Genomic DNA, 19,552 nt, shown 5'->3' with positions numbered 1-19,552 from the left:
ATATGCCAAGGGTCCTCCTTTGGCTACTGACATATGCAATACTGCGTTGTTTCTTTTAAAACATTTTTTATTTAGTGCATTTGGTTAGTTAGACCCAAACCTAAAACCAACATTTAGAGGACATTAGCATTAATGACAGAACAGTCTGTATAACTTTATTCAACATACATAAATAATCGATTATTGGACATTTGTTTATCGATTCTAATCATGATGCATAGGTAAATTGTTCATTTTTCTCACCTAATTTGAACATGAATGTGCTTTAAATGACGCCTCCTCATAGTACACACACAAGTCCTCATTTTAATAGGGCGGTCTGCACCACCATTGTACATAATAGTAGATCATCTATAACCCGCCCACTAATAGTACACACAATTTTATAGTCTGCACACACTTTTTAACACGTGTTATATGGGACTTTAGTAGATCAGGCCCTGAATGTATTAAACTTAAAGACAACAATGCCACAATAACTTGACCAATTGTAATATGCATAACTTTGAGACTTTAGCATGATTTGTGAAATGAATTATATTTATATAGCACTTTTTCTCTCCTGACTCAAATTTCTTCACAGTTAAAAAAACATTATCTACATTGAAGCCACATTGACACCAGTGAGGAAATATATAATTTAATTTTACAAGACATACATTCAATTAATTAATGCTCATCATTTCCTACGGAATAAAAGTGTAATGAATATAGACTGATGACAGAACCTGAACTTCATTATGATTTAAACATTTTTAAGAACAATTTATAAGGTCCTTTAATGCTTGTGAACTTATTGCAAGTGTCGACAAATCAGGTTTACCCACTGTTTGAACTAAACTTTTGTGTGGGGCTGGACCGTGTTGCCTTTAGTAAAACTCTAACATCCGCCTTCCTGTCTCGTGTCTGAAACTAATTAAGTCAGCATCTGTCAACGATCAGCTTCTTAACCCCCCTTCAAGCCTTTCCTCGCCACCTCTTCTGGAATCTACTTATCTTCCAGGTGCTTTAATCCACCATATGCATAATGTTCCCATCATGCTTTTTTTCTCTATACCTTGATTGCAATAACTGTTTGATTTATCTGTGCATGATGTTTATGAGGTGTCATGGCGCCTTAAGCTACAACAGGAACCCTCTGTATGTAGCATCTGCATGGTCAATTAATAAGATGCATTATGCTGAGGGCATTAACATATTCCTCCACAGGGACAGTCTCTTGATGTATAACTACCTAAAACATTAGTGAGTTACTGTTACATAGATGACATGATATTAATTTGGGAAGGTCTTGAGATTGAAGGGCCATGCTGGCTCAGCAGGTTAGATACACTGTGCTTTCAATATCCAATTAAGGTGCCCTAATTACGTTATGAAGCATCCTGTAGCTTCTTTCGGCTGGTGTTTATCATTGTTGGTCTGGACTCCAGACCACAGCCTTCTCGGTAAGGCCTATTCAGGTGTACTGGAGAGGAGGCTACGCCGGATAGTCGAACCTCGGATTCAAGAGGAACAGTGCGGTTTTAGTCCTAATCGTGGAACTGTGGACCAGCTCTATACTCTCAGCAGGGTCCTTGAGGGTGCATGGGAGTTTGCCCAACCAGTCTACATGTGCTTTGTGGACTTGGAGAAGGCATTCGACCGTGTCCCTCGGGAAGTCCTGTGGGGAGTGCTCAGAGAGTATGGGGTATCGGATTGTCTGATTGTGGCGGTCCGCTCCATGTACGATCAGTGTCAGAGCTTGGTCCGCATTGCCGGCAGTAAGTCGGACACGTTTCCAGTGAGGGTTGGACTCTGCCAGGACTGCCCTTTGTCACTGATTCTGTTCATAACTTTTATAGACAGAATTTCTAGACACAGTCAGGGCGTTGAGGGGATCTGGTTTGGTGGCTGCAGGATTAGGTCTCTGCTTTTTGCAGATGATGTGGTCCTGATGGCTTCATCTGGCCAGGATCTTCAGCTCTCAATGGATCGGTTCGCAGCCGAGTGTGAAGCGACTGGGATGAGAATCAGCACCTCCAAGTCAGAGTCCATGGTTCTCGCCCGGAAAAGGGTGGAGTGCCAACTCCGGGTTGCGGAGGAGACCCTGCCCCAAGTGGAGGAGTTCAAGCACCTCGGAGTCTTGTTCACGAGTGAGGGAAGAGTGGATCTTGAGATCGACAGGCGGATCGGTGCGGCGTCTTCAGTAATGCGGACGCTGTATCGATCCGTTGTGGTGAAGAAGGAGCTGAGCCGGAAGGCAAAGCTCTCAATTTACCGGTCGATCTACGTTCCCATCCTCACTTACGGTCATGAGCTTTGGGTTATGACCGAAAGGACAAGATCACGGGTACAAGCGGCAAAAATAAGTTTCCTCCGCCGCGTGGTGGGGTTCTCCCTCAGAGATAGGGTAAGAAGCTATGCCATCCGGGAGGAGCTCAAAGTAAAGCCGCTGCTCCTCCACATTGAGAGGAGTCAGATGAGGTGGTTCGGGCATCTGGTCAGGATGCCACCCGAACACCTCCCTAGGGAGGTGTTTAGGGCACGTCCAAACCGGGAGGAGGCCACGGGGAAGACCGAGGACATGTTGGGAAGACTATCTCTCCCGGCTGGCCTGGAAACGCCTCGGGATCCCCCGGGAAGAGCTGGATGAAGTGGCTGGGGACAGGGAAGTCTGGGCTTCCCTGCTTAGGCTGCTGCGACCCAACCTCGGATAAGCGGAAGAAGATGGATGTATGGATGGACCCCAAGATGCAGAGACGGCAGGTGAAGTGCAGGCAAAAACAAAGAAACAGTGCATCAGCCAAGTGCACAGGATGCATAGGGAAAACTATGCAGCATCGAAGCAGACAAAGCAAAAGGATCCAGCTCTGTACAGACGACAGGGCTGGTGTAAAAAAGCATCATGATTGGCAACAAGGGACAGGTGTGTCCTGATTGCCAATCAGGGACAGGTGCTCACAAGTAGTGGCAAAAATGAGGCAAAAGCAAAGGAAATAAAACAAAATACCAGAAGCTAATAATAGATGTAATGAGAAATCTGGAAAAATTAGGAAAACCGAAATCCAATTAAAGTAGTGAGACAAACATCAATCTTAAATATTGTGCTTTCAGTGGACTATGGGCATTTTTGGATCGTTATAATATTCTCTGATGTGGTTGGTTGGATGAGATTAGATGAACTGATATAGAACCATTACTTCAACCCCAGTATGTCTTCATAGGATAGGATAGGATAGGATAGGACTTTATTGTCATTGCACAAGTACAACGAAACTATGTTTTCAGCACAAACCCGTTCAAGATTAGACAAACAAACAGTGTACAGGGTTACAGAACAGGAACGCTGATGGGTCGCCAAAGGCACCCTGTAAAAGATAAGAAAAAGGTAAAACGCTGAGGAAGAAGATGAGTAAAAAAATACAATCTTTATGCACACATAAACACGTTACATTTAATCACGACAACTCGCAACAGAGGGGCGGGGAGTTGAGGCCTTGGAGGGCGACTGCTGCTATGAAGCGTTTCCAGCCGTCCATCACCTGAGGGGAAACAATCGGTGGTGAAGGTGTGGGGTGGGGAAGGGGGTCTGTGTGTGTATGTGCCCATTGTCTTGGGTGTGATGATGTAATGTTCATAGACTGGGGCAATTCTGCATGCAAGCAAAAGTTCAACTCCAGGTGTCGTTGAGGAGGGAGGGAGGTCAAAAGCGTCCATCATTGAGGTGTCCTCGGGGGTGTTTTCAGAACAGCCTGTTCCTGTTGTTCACAGCGTCAAGGCCATTCGAGGGAGTCAAATCGTAGATTAAGATGTTTGTTTTCCGCGAGCAGACAATACAATGACTTGTCTGTTCTATTCGTCCATGCTGGCTGCTCTCTTATTCAATTTTTCCTTTTCAAGCTTCTCCATGATGTGCTCCATCTTGCGATTCAGTTCAGAAATCGCCATAGTCTGTGATCCCACAGCCCGGCCCAAACCTTCCATTGCGACGAACAGTCTTTGGGCTCCTTGAGTGGCAGCCATCGTCTTACGAATTTGACGATACACCAGAGTAATGCCCAGCCCAATCAGCAGGTGCCCCGCGATCACGGTTCCAAATAGGTAGATGTCTTCCACGTCCTCGATGGAAAGGACTGAGAGGCACATGATTCTCCATTCATCCCAGGAATCTCTCACGTACCCCGCAGCAATGGTTCCATCAGGGCAGCCAGGCTCCCCTGAACCTCTTTTCCTCGTCGAAAAGATTTTGTCAATTGGGTCGAGGGTCCAGCTGATCATTTCCATGTCTGATGTTTATATTTGAAGGACAACGCAAAGAAAGAGGCTTCAAAAAAGTTCAGACAAGACAAAACAAAGAGAGCAAGCTGGGAGCGGGAAAAAATGCGACCACCCTCACCAGAGGCAAGACAGAAGATCATGCTGGGATCCACCAGAGAGTGTAACACTCTGTTCTTTTATGTGTTCATCAGAGATTATTTTTCATCAAAGACACACTCCAAAGTCTTCCCAGAAGAGTGGAAGCTGTTGACTGTAATTGTGGAAATGGGCAATATGATCTTCCATAGTGTGATGTGTGTGAGTGTCTGATATTTGGTATGATTTTTGCAGCCTAGGACGAGGTGGAAGAATAAGGAGTTCATCTGATTATAATACTGCATTTACAGGTTGCCATGGGTCCAACTTGATATGGTTGTCTCTGTCATGATCCGTTGCCCGGGACATGTTTGGTTTAGTTAGTTGTTTATTTCGGTTTCAGCACCCTCATTTGTTTTTTTAGTTAGTCTGATTTTCGTCACCTGCCTATGATTAGTGGTCAGGATGCTCACCTGCTCCCGGTCACTAATCAGAGAGCTATTTATTCCTGCCTCGCGCCACCCTTACATTGGTGTTTATTTTCATACGAGTTTAGAATCACTAGCTTCTTGCTCCGTTGTTGGCTAGTCTCATTGCTAAGCTTTGCTGTTGCTTCTCGTGCCATTCGCACGTTTTCCTTTGTTCGTGTTTTTGCCTTGTTATTGGAATAAATCACATTCTTACCTGCACGCTGCTTCCTGACGTCCTTCTGCATCTTGGGGAAACGACCATTGCAAGACCATGCGACCCCGACATGACAGTCACAATGCTAAATATAGAGCTACTTTTTTCTGACGGCATTGAATTAATCTTAAATATACAAACCCCGTTTCCATATGAGTTGGGAAATTGTGTTAGATGTAAATATAAACGGAATACAATGATTTGCAAATCATTTTCAACCCATATTCAATTGAATGCACTACAAAGACAAGATATGTTCAAACTAATAAACTTTTTTTTTTTTTGCAAATAATAATTAACTTAGAATTTCATGACTGCAACACGTGCCAAAGTAGTTGGGAAAGGGCATGTTCACCACTGTGTTACATGGCCTTTTCTTTTAACAACACTCAGTAAACGTTTGGGAACTGACAAGACACATTTTTTAAGCTTCTCAGGTGAAATTCTTTCCCATTCTTGCTTGATGTACAGCTTAAGTTGTTCAACTTTCCGGGGGTCTCCGTTGTGGTATTTTAGGCTTCATAATGCGCCACACATTTTCAATGGGAGACAGGTCTGGACTACAGGCAGGCCAGTCTAGTGCCCGCACTCTTTTACTATGAAGCCACGTTGATGTAACACGTGGCTTGGAATTGTCTTGCTGAAATAAGCAGGGGCGTCCATGGTAACGTTTCTTGGATGGCAACATATGTTGCTCCAAAACCTGTATGTACCTTTCAGCATTAATGGTGCCTTCACAGATGTGTAAGTTACTCATGTCTTGGGCACTAATACACCCCCATATCATCACAGATGCTGGCTTTTCAACTTTGCGCCTATAACAATCCGGATGGTTCTTTTCCTCTTTGGTCCGGAGGACACAACGTCCACAGTTTCCAAAAACAATTTGAAATGTGGACTCGTCAGACCACAGAACACTTTTCCACTTTGTATCAGTCCATCTTAGATGAGCTCAGGTCCAGCGAAGCCAACGGAGTTTGTGGGTGTTGTTGATAAACGGTTTTCACCTTGCATAGGAGAGTTTTAACCTGCACTAACAGATGTAGCGACCAACTGTAGTTACTGACAGTGGGTTTCTGAAGTGTTCCTGAGCCCATGTGGTTATATCCTTTACACACTGATGTCGCTTGTTGATGCAGTACAGCCTGAGGGATCGAAGGTCACAGGCTTAGCTGCTTACGTGCAGTGATTTCTCCAGATTCTCTGAACCCTTTGATGATATTACGAACCGTAGATGGTGAAATCCCTAAATTCCTTGCAATAGCTGGTTGAGAAAGGTTTTTCTTAAACTGTTCAACAATTTGCTCACGCATTTGTTGACAAAGTGGTGACCCTCGCCCCATCCTTGTTTGTGAAAGACTGAGCATTTCATGGAATCTACTTTTATACCCAATCATGGCACCTACCTGTTCCCAATTTGCCTGTTCACCTGTGGGATGTTCCAAATACTGTAAGTGTTTGATGAGCATTCCTCAACTTTATCAGTATTTATTGCCACCTTTCCCAACTTCTTTGTCACGTGTTGCTGGCATCAAATTCTAAAGTTAATGATTATTTGCAAAAAAAAAAAATGTTTATCAGTTTGAACATCAAATATGTTGTCTTTGTAGCATATTCAACTGAATATGGGTTGAAAAGGATTTGCAAATCATTGTATTCCGTTTATATTTACATCTAACACACTCATAGGGAAACGGGGTTTGTAATTACTGTGGTAGTTGATCATAACCCAGAGGTGAAGACATTAATGTAGTATTGTTGGACAGATTACACAGAATAGTTGACTATCCTAATATTTTTTAAGTAATGCATTTAGTTGAGCAATAAGGTTGTCCTCCCATCTCACTGATTATGCGGTGCTATTATTTCTGAGTTTTAAATTGATGGGCGATATTAGACAATACATCAAGAGTACCGTTGGTTGACGAGGAATTATTTTGAATACCCCATCAGTTTACTACTACTACAGTACATATTTGGCTTACACAACATGTCTTAAATCACAATAATTTGACAACAAAAAGTAAACAAAAAGTTTGATGTAAATCAACTCAATTCTAGTACGAGCAGTAACTCAAATCAGGTAATTTTAAAACATGGTTAACCTATTTTTTGTAAGGCAGCTAAGATCATTACAAAATGTAATGCATGAGGTCAACTTGCCTTTTCTAATCCTGTCTTACCTGCACTTCCTTACATACTCTGCCAGTGGCAGAGAATCAGGGCCTGCAAGGCCTTCTCTGCTGGCCTAAACACTATGAGAAGCACTGACCTACATTTACAACTTATATTTTGCAGTATTATTTCCCTGAAAGTGTATACATTTATTTGTAACAGTCTCTTATCTTCATTTGGTGTTGGCTTCATTGCTTACAGTATGTGTATGTTACCGTATTTTCCAGACTATTGACTACACTGGCACAAAAGCCGTACTCATGAAATTTTAGAAGAAAAAATCATTTTTTTTCCAAATAAAAGCCGCACCAGGCTATATACCACAGATATGTACATTGTAAAATTAATTATTTACACAAAGTTTTTGTAAAAGTTTATTTACGTACCTAAATTGTTTCCAAACGGTGCCTGTAATACGGCAGTAAAACGGCTGATCAAACAAAACACGGACCCACTAGCTGCAAAAGCAAGCTTTCCAATCAGCGTAACAGACTCCGTAACTCCATGGTGATGTTTTAGTGAATTACTGAGGAATTTGTAAACTGAAACAATACAAATAGAATGCCATTGTAAGTTAATAATACTAACACAGGCACTGGTAAATGTGTTAGCATTTTAGCTAATGCTAACAAATTACATTAAGTTACGATAGCACGGACAAATATGCATGAAAATACAACTATAAAACATGTTTAGTACCAATAAGTATGAATCGTTTGTTTTATTGCAAGACTTACAAATGTTGGCCCTGCGATGAGGTGGCGACTTGTCCAGGGTGTACCCCGCCTTCCGCCCGAATGCAACTGAGATAGGCTCTAGCACACCCTGCGACCCCGAAAGGGACAAGCGGTAATAAATGGATGGATGGACTTACAAATGTTACTTGGAGTGATGAATGAAGAAACCATACGAGTAGAACCGCTAAGGATGACTAGCAGACGGAACGGCACTTGTACTTCCGGTTCAAATCACTAAACAGAAGGAACTACTGTAGTTGTTTAACTCGCAGCACCTGCATTGAGTGAAGTCATCTAAAAGATGGCACCATAGCTCAAACAATAACACATCTTTTCACTCTCTGTGGATGTTTTATGAAAATTATTTGTTAAATACAAAACATCATGACCATTAGCGAAGAAAAATCTGGCAATTACCCGCACTGCTTTATAAGCCGCGGTGCTCAAAGCGTAGGAAACAAGTAACAGCTTATAGTCTGGAAAATACGGTTTATACTTTTTGCCGGATTTCAGCTTCTATGTGTTGCCATGTCAATGCAATTCTACCTGGGCTTTCAGGATCATGAGTGCTGGTCCAATGACACCTAAACTATATCAGCAATAGTGTTGGGTATCATTTCAATATGGTTCCTCTTTTTGGTTAAGGTTATAAACAAATCTCGATTCAGATTATTTTAAAAGCCAGAGGCAAAAGTTTACTATTCTTACAAGACAATTTTCAGCAAGTATATACATATCAATCCATTGTGGAGTTTGCATGTTTTCCCCGTGACTGCGTGGGTTCCCTTTGGGTACTCCGGCTTCCTCTCACCTCCAAAGACATGCACCTGGGGATAGGTTGATTGGCAACACTAAATTGGCCCTAGTGTGTGAATGTGAGTGTGAATGTTGTCTGTCTATCTGTTATGGCCCTGCGATGAGGTGGCGACTTGTCCATGGTGTACTCTGCTTTCCGCCCGAGTGCAGATGGGATAGGCTCCAGCACCCCCACCACCCCGACAGTGACAAATGGTTAAAAATGGATGGGTAAAGATTTTGGGAAGATACATGGGTTACACTTGTATAGCACTTTTCTACCTTCAAGGTACTCAAAGCGCTTTGACTCTATTTCCACATTCACCCATTCACACACACATTCACACACTGATGGCGGGAGCTGCCATGCAAGGTGCTAACCACGACCCATCAGGAGCAAGGGTGAAGTGTCTTGCTCAAGGACACAGTGGACATGACTAGGATGGTAGAAGCTGGGGATTGAACCAGGAACCTCATCATTACGGTATTGACCATGTACTGATACTACACTTTGTATCAACACTACCAATTAAAAAAAAAAAAAAGAAACAAATGTACGGTTCGGTGAGAATTGGAATGTAAGAGGCGATTCCCATCAATGCTTGATGCCCAGACCTAATTAGCAATGGGGCTGTTTCTGTAACCAATCCGATTTTAGAAATGTCTCACAGCGGCAGCTCGCAGGCGTACAATAATATTAGTATATTTCCGTTTGTTCGCCACCTCCAGACCAGTGCTTACGAGTGAGTGGTGAGTTTCCTGCATTTTTTAAATTTGAATTAATGTTTTCGTCATGCTATTAGAAAAGTATTAACTTTGAAATGCTCCAGGTGATGGTTTAGAGATAATTTATTAGAAGAGCAAGGGTTAACTGGGTTTCTTACGTTTCTTACGGAGGTTTCATTGGACACATTCTTTCCTTTGACGTCAGCTGCTGCAGGCATTTCACTTGCGCGGCTGAAGCGCAAACCACAAAACAATCATGTTCAAAATGCAGGAGTGCAACTTTTAAGGTCAAAGCCATTCAAATTAGGTTGTTTTCAAGCCTGTAGACTTTTGTGTCGGACAGAAAACACGAACGCTGTTTGAATGTTATTTCACATTCTGTGGGGGAAACAGGAATCATCTGTTGAAAGTTAATTTACTTGGTTAACCTTCCATGATTTGGCCTTACTTTGATTCACAGTGTTTATAATATTAATCATTCGCTGGCATTATTTTGGCCCATCATGCTGAAAATAATCATATCTTATGATGAGGAGACAGTGGGAGTTTAGATTAGTCTTTATGCACTTGGGATTTGTAATTCACATTAGGGAAGAGAGTTGGAGAGCATACAAGCAAATGACTTGTCCCTGGAGGGCTTTCAATTTGTATTTGTAGACTTAGCAGAATAATTAATGACATGGCCTTGCAACAACAAATGTGTCTAACAACACAATCACATCTGTGAGAACCATACTTAAGCAGTATTTAATGCAATGAAGGCTCTTTCATGGCGTTTGTCCATTTGGCTGATTGCCGATTGGAAGTTTCTGCACCAGGTCACTTTTAAATGATTCATTGTCTACTCGCATTGGACTCCCACTCAGGTTGTCTGGTGTAAGAGGGTGGTATGAGGTTAACAATTCTATTCTCAGGGCTGTCACTCCATCGATTGTTGTATCCGGTTAGAATCCCTTAATGTCAGAAGCCTCTCTCTGAGAGACAGGGTGAAAATGTGGTTTTGTGTTTGTGCACGCAAACTTTACACATCTTTCAGATGTCAGAAATATTCTGAGGTTGTTACACTTCCACATGAGTAAAAAAAAAAAGCTCAACTCTGAACTCTGTTTTACAATAAAAGCCTCCAGAATTCCTTTTGCGTTATTTTAACAACATTCCCACCCGAGCATGATCATGATTCCCAAGTCCCAAAGCTGGATATGATAAATAACAGATAATGGATTATATCCACGTACTGGACACAACTTTAGGTATGTCTAGATATTCTAATTAGAGTCATTACCGACTGTGTCGTGTATAGGGATGGGTACCCAATGCTGTCCTTTTAAGTTAAAGATAAAGTATCAATGATTGTCACACACACTGGGTGTGGTGAAATTTGTCTTCTGCATTCGACCCATCCCCTTGTTCACCCCCTGGGAGGTGAGGGGAGCAGTGAGCAGCAGTGGTGGCCGCGCCCGGGAATCATTTTGGTGATTTAACCCCCAATTCCAACCCTTGATGCTGAGTGCCCAGCAGGGAGGTAATGGGTCCCATTTTTATAGTCTTTGGTATGACTCGATCTGGGTTTGAACTCACGACCTACCTATCTCAGGCCAGACATTCTAACCACAAGGCCACTGAGCAGGTCTTGTGGATAGAGTCTGTTGGTACTACTAGGTAACGATTCAATTCAATAAAACATTGCCATATTTCAATACCTTGCACGTGGCGTCCGGTTGCCGACTCTGCGGCTCAAAATTTTGGCCAGGAAACAAGAAGTCAAGCACTCAGAGCAGACTCAGCCGGACTACCTCTAGGTAATGTTGTAATTTTCTATACCAACAAAGCAAGAATAAGGAGCTCAATAGTGCAGTAAAGCTCCAATGTTGATAGCTTGATGCTAATTTACATTGAGTTTGCCATAACCCTGCTACCGATAAGCATTAGTGATTTTACATGGCAATTTCAACACCTCCAAATTTTGTAATCAAATTTACAACTAAGATGCGTGTTACAATCAAAAAGCTGGTGTATAATTAGTACAATACTTTAAACACTTTGTAGGACTTAACAAAAGAAAACTTACCGGAATGGCAAAGGCGACTTCCTGCTTAACGCCGTAGTTTATACACTACTGCTATCTAACATCTTAGAATGGCAACTATGGGGTGCCAAATGTAAAAGTTCAGTCACACTTTTCTAGCAGATATAGTTCTTAAATTTAACTCACTTTTCTCAGTTATAGCACATTTTTATCACATTTAGGTTTAAATTAAATGTTGGAAACACACAAAAGTACCAACAATTGGAACCATTGTGTACCGGTATTGATTCCTAAGTACTGGGAATTGGTACCACATATGTTTTGTATAATACAATTGAATTTTCCACATACATTTTCATTATTTTGTTGATTCAAATACTGTACGCTGTTACTAGATAGCAAAGTATTAGCAAAACTAGCAGTGAGTTTTGTAAACTAATATTGAAGTATTAAGTTTACACTCAAACATACTCTAAATTAATTAAAACAATACAACCGCAGGAATGATCTGCATATCACAAGCTTTTTTTTGGCATAATTCTCAAACTATTTAGATTATATCCTTGTCCAATTAAGGACATGTTTTGAGTTCTTGTGGTATCATATTACTTCTTTGTAAAATACATATAAAAAAAGGCCTAATGTAAACAAGGAGTTATTACTTGAGGTATGACAAATTTGCAATTCAGTTATATTTAGAATTTAATGTAAAATTAAGTTAGACACGGTATTTAAAGTGCCTGGAAACGCTGGTAAAATATTAAATATATAATTTTAAGTTATGGTTTTGTTAATGTACAATAATGGTTACGCCTTGCGCAAATCAACATGCCTGAAAAGAAGACAGAGGAAGCAGAGTTCATCTAATACTTCCAATCTCTTCTCCATGTCCATCCATCCATCCATTTTCTACCGCTTATTCCCTTTTGGGGTCGCGGGGGGCGCTGGAGCCTATCTCAGCTACAATCGGGCGGAAGGCGGGGTTCACCCTGGACAAGTCGCCACCTCATTCTTCTCCATGTCTGTAATTGCAAAAGGTCATTATGTCTATACTAAAATAATTCATTTGTTCAAATGTTTCTCTATTTGAAAGAAAACAAAGAATGAATGCTAAATAAATCAATAGCCTATGAAATAATACTGACGGAAACATTGTACATATATTGAATGGATAAATACGAAGTGTTACGGACGGGTCGCATCGTTATGCGCAGATCGTTTCCCCAAGATGCAGACGGAACTCCAGAGGCAGCGTGCAGGTAGGAAAATTATTTATTTTCCATAAATCAGGCAAAAATACAGGAACGTGTACCGATAGCACGGGTAGCTATGGCAAAGCTACGGAGAGGCAAAACATCGAAAACTATACCACACAAATGCAAAAATCACCAAACAAATGGCGAAGCTTAGCTCAGGAAAAGGAATCAAAAAGGTATACAAAGGTAACTTGTTGAATGTAGCAAACAAATAAATAGCTTTTTGATTAATGCCCGAGAGCAGGTGAGCGTCTAGAACAGGGGTGTCAAACTCAAATACAGAGTGGGCCAAAATTTAAAACTGAACAAAGCAGCAGGCCAAGGTTGAACAAATTAACCTTTTAATAGGGACCCAAACAACTTTTCCATTGAATATTGAACAAGCTAGGCTTACATAACTTTATAGTGACATGCAAAATCGAGTTTCAAATAATAATAATAATAATAATTAAAAAATATCAATGGCATATCAAATACAATTTAAATAAAAATTGAATGCCTCTTTTCTATATGCAGCCTTCTGAGGTAAATATCAAAATAAACTTTTTCCACAGGCTAATAACAAATTTTAAAATAAAATAATATTGAATGAATCAAACATTCAAGCCTTGAAGTAGCAAGAGAAAGTGCATCAATAAAACGTTAACTATTGCTCAGTTTGCTACACTGATTTGCTTTAATACTCAATGCTTATATAACTTAATAGTGCAAAATCAACTTTCAAAAAACAAACAAAAAAGCATCAATGGTATATTAAATACAATTTAAATAAAAAATGTAATGCTTCTTTTCTATTTGCAGCCTTCTAAGGTAAATATCAATATTAACTTTTTTATTATAAATTAAAAAATAAAATAACAATGAATAAATCAACCATTCAGGCCTTTTTACTGCTCAGCTTGCAACACACTGATCTAATCTGATGTGCCCAAGCCAGATACCTGCCATCTTTTCTTGGATGCTAGTTCATTAATGTCGGGGCTCAGGCTTTGAACAGAGGGAACCTTCATTATCGAACGAAGGTGTTCATCAGTCAGACGTATCCTGTGAGACGTTTTCGTCATCTTCATTGAGAAGAAAAGTTGCTCACATAGATAAGTGCTGCCGAACATGGAGAGTAATTGAGCAGCTTGGGTGCGGAGCTGAGGCATTGTGTCACGGAGGAATTGTGGAAACTGTGCGGCGCCAACAGCATCATACTTTGACTTCAGCGTGTCATCATACTGGAATTCAATCAGCTCCATTTGGAGGTTAGTTGGTGCTTTTTTTCCCACATCAACTGCAAAGGGATTCCTAAACAATTCGAAACTACATTTCTGACCATCAAAGTCGCCAAATCGCCGGCTAAACTCAGCGCCGAGTACACTGAGGTGTGCGTGGTTGGGGGGGGGGGTCGGGGTTTGGTGGTAGCGGGGGATATATATTGTAGCGTCCCGGAAGAGTTAGTGCTGCAAGGGGTTCTGGGTATTTGTTCTGTTGTGTTTATGTTGTGTTACAGTGCGGATGTTCTCTCGAAATGTGTTTGTCATTCTTGTTTGGTGTGGGTTCACAGTGTGGCGAATGTTTGTAACAGTGTTAAAGTTGTTTATGCGCCCACCCTCAGTGTGACCTGTATGGCTATTGATCAAGTATGCATTGCATTCACTTATGTTTGTGTTAAAGCCGCATTTATTATGTGACTAGGCCGGCACGCTGTTTGTATGGAGAAAAAGCGGACATGACGACAGGTTAGAGAGGACGCTAAAGGCAGTGCCTTTAAGGCACGCCCCCAATATTGTTGCCCGGGTGGAAATCGGGAGTAATTCAGGATAATAGTTGCCTCTGGAGATTTTCGGGAGAGTCACTGTAATTCGGGAGTCTCCCAGAAAAATCGAGAGCGTTGGTAAGTATGAGTATTAGCGGTGAACGCGGTGTTACTACGGCACCGCCGCTGTATAATACCGGCGGGCCAGCTCTAATGTTAATTGGTATTGTCTCGAGGGCCAAATGAAATTACACGGCGTTTGACACCCATGGTCTAGAACACTAATCAGAGGCAAGTGAAAATAATCAGCACCCATGGCAACCAAGAGACACAAACCCAGGGTTGCTGAATCCGAACTAAGGGAGTCTTACACTAAACAAAACATGATCCGGGCAACGGATCATCACACTAAGGCTGTTAAACGATTAAAAATATTTTATCGCAATAACCCCATTCTGGCCATAGTTAACTAGAAATTAATTACGATTAAAGTTTTTAAATACTTGACTGGACAATTTTTTTGCTTTAATGATGTGTATTAAACATTCTACTTTTTTAAATAGATCAACACAAAATGGACATGAACACATTTTTAATGACAATGAAAAATGACCTGGTGTATTTCCGACAGAATTTAAATTCCTGCCTTAGGAGCACCTCCATTCAGAGGAGAGGAGCTACACTTCCGTGTTCAGGTACCAGTAACACAACATAAATTGTTCCGATCATGGTTTGATTGTCAAATATGTTTGTTAATGTCATCTGTGATATTTCTACCAGAATAAATGCTTCTGATATTCTGTACATTACGTGTTGTACAAGTTCATTATATTCATATTGCTGCATGACAATGTCTTAACCTTCTCTATTTATTCACATGTAATATTCAGCCTGTCAAACATTCTGTAATCAACCATGCCATAAACAAATACACACAATATTTCAGCCTGCCAGAAAATGTTCCCCCGATATTCCTCAATTGATGTACTTGCATCTGTTTAGGTAGAACTATCACAGAGTACAGTACATAACAACAATATCATTGACAATCAAATCATTATCGTAATGTAAGACATTTTTCATTTTGGTTAGTGTAGTTGGAACGGATGTGAAGTGTATGATTTGTTTGAGAAAAGGTGTCTTGATATGTTTTGACGAAACAGGTGAAAAAGTGCCTCTCGACTTCCTGCCTACCGGCTTTTCTTCCTGCTTAGCTTTTAACCCATCTCACTAAAAAGCTACAGTAACAATGTACATTTTATGTTATCAATGCACTAAAGTGTAATCTGAACACAGAAGTCAAGCTCCAGCAGGCATTTGCTGCAATGATGACAGCCTAAGCGATCGTGGACGAAAATAGTCTTGCCTTGTCGGGAGAACGACTTGCCATCACTTTAGACCAGGGCTTGCCCTAATGTACCCTTTTCTTTTTCTATTGAAAGGAAAGTGTTAAAAATGCCACAATATATATTGTGCAGTGTTAAGGAATAGGTATAAAATACCTATGACAAAACATGATTTATTTTATAGACAGAGCAGGTGGAAGGCATTAGACGAGAAGGAATACCATGTGAGGCTGCAGACAGAAGCATTGTCAAAGTTTGGAGCAGAAGAGGAAGAGTCGATACGTAATGTCCAATTAAGTGTATCCTCCTCAATGTGACATCACACTGTAGCCATTGTACCCCCCTCCCACGACCCCGAGAGGGACAAACAGTAGAAAATGGAGGGATGAGTATCTAACGTTATAACAACATGTGTAAGTCAGATAAGAGGGAAATCACCATAGGTCCCATTTGATAAAGACAGTAAGGCAAAACTCTCAGAATAATTACACAAACACTGATGTAAAAATTAAAGTTAAAGTTAAAGTACCAATGATTGTCACACACACACACTAGGTGTGGCGAAATTATTCTCTGCATTTGACCCATCACCCTTGATCACCCCCTGAGAGGTGAGGGGAGCAGTGGGCAGCAGCGGTGGCCGCGCCCGGGAATCATTTTTGGTGATTTAACCCCCAATTCCAACCCTTGATGCTGAGTGCCAAGCAGGGAGGTAATGGGTCCCATTTTTATAGTCTTTGGTATGACTCGGCCACAACCTACCGATCTCAGGGCGGACACTCTAACCACTATTGACTTAATCAGAGTTTCAACCACTTCAAGCTGCATCAAGTCTTTGTGAGTTTTTTTTATTTTTATTTCCTTGTCATCGAGATGATGTCGTCTACCGTATTTTTCCAGTTCCTTGATGTATTTAACAACAAGTACTTTGCTTTCCTGGGTTTATAGTAATTAATCATTCATCCGTGTACTTTGTTATAATGCATCACTTTTTTCTTCAACGTCATCTTTTGCTGCTTTGAGATATCTTGTCTTTGATCGACGACCTCTGATGCAATTTTGTTTTGATAATCTGAAATGTCTTTTCCTAGCTCCCGTCACCGTTCGAATAGCTCTGTCAGCATGCTTGTGAAAGGTCATAAATTACAATTTTGACTGAAGCCCTGGTGACTGGGAACTCTTCTGTGTCCTTGAACTTATCCTCTGGGAGGGGAGATGGTCTTTTCTTGTCAGGCATTCCGTTACTAGGTCATTGCTTTGATTCGCTTGTTGTCAGTTAGCCTGGCTTGCTTGTGGCCAAAACGCCTTTATATTTTCAACAAACCAGAACAGTGCTCCGGACAATATTCAAACCGAGAGCAAGCGCGCAATTCTAGAATCTTGACTATGATCTGTGGTTTAAGAAACATGTTAAAATAGTCCAAAGCTCCAATGAGAGTGTGGAGTTCAGGCACTAGGCTTATGTTCCATTCAACAGGCTTACATTTTAATATAATGTATAAGAACCAACTTGGGCACAGTTCTTTATTTATCTTTGATTTGCAGGCATCGGCAAATTCAATTTAATGTTTTTTATTGCAACATAAAAAAACAATTACAAGTAATAAATAGCATTTGAAAATGAGACTCCAGCACCCCCCGTGACCCCGAAGGGACAAGCGGTAGAAATGGATGGCTGGGTAACTATATATATAAATGTGTGTATATATATATATATCAATCTATCTATATCTATCTTTATCTCTATATATGTATCGTTATCTTCTTCATTATATATATATATTTGTATATCTATATCAATATATAGACATATATCTATCTATATGTATTGATATATAGCTATATAGATTATATATATATATATTTATATATACGTGTGTGTGTATATATATATATATATATATACATATATATATATATATATATATATATATATACACATGTATAGATGTTTGTGTGTGTGTGTTTGTGTTTGTATATATATATGTTTTTATATATATATATATATATATATATATATATATATATATATAAAGAGAGAGAGCAATACAGCGCCTTGCAAAAGTATTTAAGGCTTTTTACATATTACCTAAATTGTAATTTTAATGGTTTTTGTTCAACTTTTTATATGATTGATCTGCACAAAGTAACTTATGTTTGTGAAGTGCAATGAGAAAAATATGCAGTATATAAAAAAATAAGTTAAGATAATAAAAAAAGAAAAATGGCATGTGAACACAGTATTCACCCTCTTTGCTATGAAGCCCCTGTAATGGCTGTCACTGCACGTTTAGTGGTAGCAGCAGCGGCCAGACTTGTAGTGCCGAGAGCAGAAGTTGTGTTAGAGGTCATGCCAAAGAAATTATGTGATTGTGACACATGTGATTTTATTGTTTTAGCGCCCATTGCGCAAAGTTTCAAGGTCTTTTTTTGTATACGTTGCAGATCGCCTCTCCCGGTTTACGGTATGTCGACAGGCTTTTTAAAAGTTCCTCAGCCAGCCTCTTCTGCTGACATCAATTTTCCTCACATGTATTTATTTTCTGCCAATTTGCCGCAACATTAGCACTTTCACAGAACGTAACATTCCAAGCATCCGGTGTTCTGACTTTGTGCACTGTCCGTAGACAATTAAAGGGTCCCACATGTCAATCATCACATTGTACTTCCAATGAAAATGATTAAATGCTTATATAATCAAAATGAATTGTGAAAATAAAAAAAAATAAAAATGAAAATGTTTTTTCCATCAATTGTACTTGATTTTTAATGCGTCTGGACATCGTATTCAATGCTTTTTTTTTTTGCCACACAAATATTTTTTTAATGTACAGGTTTGTATTTTTGAATATCTTACAAGGCTTGTTCAAGAGAGGGAGTGAAAGTGCGCACAAGCGAGTTGCATTGTGCAACAAGCAGTTTATTGATGGTCCTGCTAGATGACTGTGATTTATTGGCTCGGATTAGCCTAGAAAACGTGAGCGCTGCACAGCAAACAGACAAGAGCAGAGAGACGGGCGCAAACTGAGAGTGATGGATGTTGTTTTGGTTTCCAGTGGTTTTCAAGTTCAGCCATTCTCCTTGTAATGATGGCAAAAACTCACATTTGGAGAACTCATCTGTACCTGCCTGATTGATTTTATGTTGTTTGTATTCAGCTGAACACAAAAATAAAATGAAAACAAAACAAAGACAACCAACAAACATGTACTGTAATTCACAAAGTAAAAGGAAAATCACACACTTTGTCTCAAGGTGATTTTGAAACATGCTGCTCTTTGATACACAATTAAACATGTTTCTACGGTCCACAATAATGGGTATCAGGTCTTGGGAAGGCTACCACATTGAACAAGAATGTGATTGGGAAAATAGGAGAAAAATCCGAAAAATTGGAAGAGTGGAGGAACCCACTCGCATAGCATATAATAATAGATGTTATTGATTAATCAATTAATCGTTTAATGATTGCAAATATTAAACATGGATAAAATCCAGACCGCCTGGAAATTTAAATACCCAGACATAGTTTCCGCTCGGCCGCTGCAGTAGCGCACAAGTGGTGATGTGTGGGTGCCGAACACACACACACACACACACCGAATGAGTGGCGGAGAACACCAGAGAGTTTTTAAAACTGTCATCAATGCACCTGTGTTAAGAGAGCAATTTCAATGTCGGTGATGTGTATTTGTTAGAAACAAAGCATGAAGGTTATGGCAATGAGAAAA

General features: G+C 40.2%; 1 protein-coding gene across 2 annotated transcripts in view; it reads right to left on the bottom strand.

Annotated features, from left to right (window-relative positions):
* Positions 1-19,552, bottom strand: part of LOC133610080 (urotensin-2 receptor) — a 117,628-nt gene that overhangs the window by 49,338 nt on the left and 48,738 nt on the right. The gene's annotated exons all lie outside the window — the stretch shown is intronic.

This window comes from Nerophis lumbriciformis, linkage group LG11, assembly GCF_033978685.3.
Source record: "Nerophis lumbriciformis linkage group LG11, RoL_Nlum_v2.1, whole genome shotgun sequence".
NCBI lineage: Eukaryota > Metazoa > Chordata > Actinopteri > Syngnathiformes > Syngnathidae > Nerophis > Nerophis lumbriciformis.
The sequence above is the reverse complement of the archived record's forward strand: the minus strand, read 5'-3'. Positions and strand labels throughout refer to the sequence as shown.